We start from the raw sequence: 6,353 nt of genomic DNA, 5'->3' as shown, positions 1-6,353 counted from the left end.
ATTAGTGGGGAAAATAGAACATATTGGTGGCGAAGGAAAGAGACAAGAGTAATTATTCTATTGGTCAGAGATAATGGGCAAGAAGATAACAAAAAGGTATATAACTGAGAACTCAGGAGGATAGAGGCAGAACAATCAGCTGACTGGTCTCTTGTTTGTTGGTGATCAATAAACTACAACTTTGGCATCTGGAACTCAAGACTCTGAAAGTTTTCTTCAACTTAGAGAAACTCATCACAATATTCCACGACAATTTACATTAAATAAGATATGCATAATGATAATAATACTCTACTTGAAGAGGTGGCGGCGATGGGGTCTGCTAAAGACTCGCTGATAAACTCAATTGAAAAGTACCTCAGGAATAACGCGTAGTGAATAACGTGTTTGTGCAAGTTCTTAACATGAGCTACTACGTCACACAAAACAGCATGAAAACAACAAAGTACAAAAAGCTCTATCAATTATTAAGGGTATTAAACAAATAAAGCAGAAATTGGGGTTTAAATCAAAATATATTACCTTGCATTTACCGAACAACGTCGCATCCTCAGTCCATATGCTGTGTGTGGGCGGGGAAATGCCGTCCGGTGCGCATGCGCTGGACGGCCAGTCTTGAACATTTGAGTAGTCAGTTAGTTAGTTGTGGGAGCTATGTATTCGAAAATGTCAGCAACAATTAACATGTTCAAAAACTCAACATTTTGGTTAAAAATATTTCCGCCTCCAAACTACTATTACTGGTACCAAAAAAATAGCAGGATCTAATAAAAATGTATAATTTAACTCCAGATGGGAGGCAGTTACACCAACCTTGCTTTTAAATTAAAAGAACGCTGAAAGAAAGAATCAAGCAAAAAAAAAAATTTTGGAACAGCTGCCACACACGAACTACGCATTGTTATTTTTTCTTGCTGAAACGCTCATAGTTACACTTGCGCCTGATGGCTACTCGCCTAAAATATATTTTTAAATAAAGTGCAAATAAATACACTTAAAAAAATAAACTGGATTTTCACTTCAAGTATATTTATCAAAAATATATTTTTAGATAATATACTAAAGTACAATTATTTTAAAGTGTGTTAAAAGTTGTATTGTGAAAATTGGTAAAAGCATGATGCTAATATACTTTAAATACATTTAAAGTTAGTACAATTTTGGTAAGTATATTTGCAATAAACAATTGAAAAAATGTATATATTTAAAATACAATAAAGTATACTTTTTTCACTTCAAATTGCACACTTTGTCTTCAATAACAATTTGTTATTACTTAGCCATGCTTTGTACAATATACTTTAAACATTACATCGTCTTACACAAGACAGTATTTTAAATCTGTTACCTGCATACTGAATTTCTTGGGGGACTTTTTTTACCCAATGCTGAATGCACTTGTTTTCAAGGCCATTAAAATACATAACATATAACTTCATTAACAGTGTTTATTTAAATCTCACGTGGTTTTATATTTTGTAAAACATTACAAAATGTACAAACTGTGGCTCCCTCCAATGACAGACATGAGGCACGAGGTCATGGTTAAAAGAATGGGTTTAATCTATCCAAAACAACCCGTGAGAACTGGGTTAAAGGAAAAAATAATAAAATAAATAAAAGCATGTCCTTTGTCTACATTTGAAGCCCCACGTGGCTATACGACAGTAAGAAAACACAGTACATCACAGTAACAGGCACCATAAACGTTTCACAGTATAACTTATAACTTGCCATTAAAGCAATAATTCAATTAGAAACAGCATATAAAATTGTTCACTTACAAAAAATGTATGCACTAAAGATTCCATACACAGTGTGTAAAATTACTTAGGTAAAGTTGGTTTTATATTCGCATATTCGCACATTCGCGGACTTCCGCGTTCAATAACTCGTGAACTAAACGTTGTTGCTACACACAACACCTATCACATACAGATAAAACACCAGAAGCTGCAACATAAATTTCCTCAAAACGATCTTTCCTTCGCACTGGACAAAATACATTGATCTCTATGCGCAGGCTGCTAAGAAGGGACCATCTGCAAAGTGCAAACCCGAAGGAAAGCTCGTTTTGAGGAGATTAAAATATTAAAACAATGTTATTTGTGTAGTAACAATATTCAGCTCATGAGATATTGAACGCGGAACTCCGCAAATATGCGAAGCGAATATAAAAAGCAACTTGCAGACTTGATCATGTAGGACCTTCAGGACCACATAGCCTACGTGGACAGCACCATGAACATAGTCAAGTTTAAAAAAAAAAACCCCAACCAGGGTAAAAATAGTTTCAGGTTTGATATTTGCTGCGTATTCACCTAGACTGCTTTAGTGTACTTTTGTGTAGGCTATTGTACATACAGTACGCAAAAATGTTTTATGTAAAAGTTACAGTAATTCACCAAAGGGATTTTTTCATGTTCCAAAGGTTGTAGTATGTTCCTACTGACCAGACTGACTTACTACAGGTGAAATTTTGACAACAACTCCCTTACTGTACATACTGAAGGGTTGGGGTCAGAATCCCCTGTCTCTTCAATTTAATTATATATATCCTTTTTATATATATCCTTTTGAATGATTACTTTATTCTTATTAAAAATTCAACAATCAAGTATGTATCCTAATCATTTCTGTATTCATTTTCTTTTAGGTTCATTCCAGTGTGTGCCCTTGGGTTGTGTTCACATGCAAGGGGCCTTTTGATGATAATTGTCTTGGGATTCAGAGAGCAGCGAGAGAGACTCTGTACTCATGTATTGCATATATATTATATATATATTGTAAGTAAATCAAAACCAAATAATTTACAAGCTTTTAACTTCATGAGGTGCAATGGCAAGGTATCTAACACCGGAGACGTCCTTGGTGAATCTGCCTCTGGCTGGACATTTCTTTACAGTCCTTTTAAAGTCCATCAACTTTTTGACATGTTCAGAAATCCCCTCCTGGAAACTCCCTCTGCATACATTCAGTCTTTTACAGCCAATTGGTCAAACACAAAATCTTGAACTGTCATTATTTCTGGAAGACCCCTTAGGACTTTTGCATATAAAACTCTTTTGTCCTCTTTTTCTGGACCTTTCCATCATCGCTGTATCTTCTGTATCTCGTCTGCAACACGTAGACGGTAATGATGGCATTTTTCTCCTTTCTTTTGCAAAGCTCTTTCTAATACATTTTCAACTCCTCTCTACTCTGCCACCATCATCTGCTTAATAAATGCTTACAACATTCAGTGTGGTATGTTTTTCTTTATAAACCATTTTCATAATAAGAATATTTATAAAACAAGTTACAGTATTTTCCTTAATAAACCAGCTTCATAATAAAAATCTTTATAAAACAAGTTGAGGTGTTTTTCTTAATAAACTATTTTCTCAATATATGGTTACAATGATTATTAATACAAGTGTTTTACAGTAAACACATTCTTAATAAATTGTTTAACAACTACTTATGGTACCTTTCATTATAAAACCACTTTTTATTAGTTACAATTGTGGTTTACTATGACCCAGAAATACTTCATATACTAGAAGCCATGATTAGAATAGAATAATTGCATATTTCACAACAATATCCACATATCTGCATCTATTTATCTGTCTTAGTTGACTTGTATAAGTTTGAGGGTCAGTTTATACATAATTTCACCTTATTTTCATTAAGTGAACATCTCGTGTATTTCTTTAGGGGGTGGAGTAAAGGGGCATATTATAGTTCCTGCTTTCCTGGAGTGAAATGTTTTATCAGCCTGTTAAGGTGGAATGCTCTTCTGATAATTAGCTCAGGCCTTCTTCAGCCTCGAAGAGAACTGTTATTTGTCAGTGTTCTGTGTGTGCGTGCGTTTGATATTCTTTGCAGGTTCTGAACTTTGTGATATAGCCTAAAACATTCTCGGACCCTGGAAGAAGGTCACCACGGACTTAAATCTCGGAAATGGATCGACAAATATTCTGATTAACGGCTGATATACCCACTTATCTATCAAAAATGTATTATTGTTTAGACTTTATGTTGTCTTAGCCAATCACAAGTAAACGATTATGTATGTAATGCATGTCCTTGTAAAAGGTATACTTGTGTGAGATTTGTTTGTAAGGTAGAGTTGGCTTGCGACCTCCTCGTGACTTTGACGCTGGCTTTACCAATTTAACTGCAAACTATTCTTCAGTAAAATTGTACTTATTTGATTGAATTTCACGACTCCTGGTCTTCTTTCATCATATTATCTGGTCCTGGGTCTTACAACTGTACCCCCCCAAACAGTACAATTATCAAATAATTTTTTCCTGTTCCAATGGCTGTAATGCTTTCCTAGTGATCATACTGACTTACTACAGGTGAAATTTTGACAATAACTCCCTTACTGTACAATTATCAAATATATTTATGTAATAAACATTATTACATGTGTTTATTACATATGTTTATGTAATAAACTATAATTCCCCTATAGTGTTTTTTTTATATTTATATTCCAATGGCTGTAGTGCTTTCCTAGTGACCAGACTGACTTACTACAGGTGAAATTTTGACAATAACTCCCTTACTGTACGTACAATAAACTAATAAGTTCAAGAAAACATTACTGTAATTCCCCTAAAGTATTTTTTCCTGTTCCAATGGCTGTAGTGCTTTCCTAGTGACCAGACTGACTTACTACAGGTGGAATTTTCACAATAACTCCCTTACTGTACAATTATCAAATATATTTATGTAATAAACATTATTACATGTGTTTATTACATATGTTTATGTAATAAACTATAATTCCCCTATAGTGTTTTTTTATATTTATATTCCAATGGTTGTAGTGCTTTGCTAGTGATCAGACTGACTTACTACATGTTGAATACTGCCAATACCTACCTTACTGTAAGTATATTACAATCATATTATTCTGAAGAAATTATTCTATTTTCACCTTTTTTCATGTTCCAGAGGTTATAGCATGTTCCTAGTGATCACTCTACTCAATTAACTTTGATCAATGTATTAGGTAAAAGTATGTATTATAACTGCTGTTCCTTGTACAACACATTTCTTTCATTGATTAAAGAAATTCAGATACTTTACATTTATCATATTTTCAACGTTATAAATAAGCAACACCCTTATTGTAATGATTCAAGTTAGGTTTTTGTTATGAAGTCCTGAAGAAGTGGATTCTGGAATACAGGATAATGTATGGAATTCAGAACCACGGACAGTAATATTTCTGCAGGACTGTAAACATCAATCAATGTACATGAATTGTGTTATTGTTAAAGTTCCATGTTAAACACAGATGTCATACAACAGGAAAACATAAAATAGAGTTTAGCCATTCTTTTTATTGAACACCTGGAGAACACTGTTACACAGTCTTTATCACAGATAAAAACAGAAAAACAGAGGTGAATAAAACAGCAAGACATGGGCTGTAGTATGTTCTGTAGGGTCCAGACAAGATGATCCAACTTGCTTTGTAGCAGTGGTCTCAATGCTTTTCAAAACCTTTTGAAATAAATCATATGTCATTATTAAAACCACCACACTTACACACTTCTTTTTCATTATTTTCTTAAATAAATAAATATAAACGGTTGTAAAATGAAGCAATTATCTATGTTCAGGAGATTAAACATGATTTTCCTTTCTACAGTCTGGATTGTTACCAAATTACAGTTCATGTACAGATTCATTCATTATTATTTCATAAACACATTTCTAAACACCATCATTATAATGCAGGTTTTGTTGCTAAAGGACATTCTATAGCATCAGAACACATAATGTGAGAGATATTTGCCAGTAGGCTACATCTGCAGTTGGCTAAAATGTAGTTGTCTGTTTGCACACGATGAAAAACAAAATTAACTTTTTAGACGGTCCCTATCTTGGTTACGACACACATTGAATATTCATCTCTAAAGTACACGCTTAAAAATATACTTGCCCATTTTGATCGATTGTAAAAAATGTTGTAGTTCACAAACTTTGTTGTCAATATCATGTAGCTGCTTCGAATCTGAAAAAAAAAAATAGCTTTATTGACTATTTAATTGAAAAAGCTCTTTAACGCGAATGTGCGAATATAACACCAACTAAGTCAGGCGAGATACAAGATGCGATGGTGTCTGAAACTGAAAGGTTTATCGGAAAGAAAGGACGAGAACATTAGAGCAGATGTCGTACAACTCTTTAATGAGATCGCGCCCGACATGGAAAGGCGACAGCTTGAAGAAGCGATTGACATTGTGCACAGAGTTGGCCGAAAAGAAGACAACAGGAATAGACACATAGTTGTCTTATTTATCCGGAGACTTGTTAAGGAGGAGTTATGGCGTCGCTGCAAGGATTCC

This window comes from Xyrauchen texanus, chromosome 10, assembly GCF_025860055.1.
Source record: "Xyrauchen texanus isolate HMW12.3.18 chromosome 10, RBS_HiC_50CHRs, whole genome shotgun sequence".
Lineage (NCBI taxonomy): Eukaryota > Metazoa > Chordata > Actinopteri > Cypriniformes > Catostomidae > Xyrauchen > Xyrauchen texanus.
The sequence above is the reverse complement of the archived record's forward strand: the minus strand, read 5'-3'. Positions refer to the sequence as shown.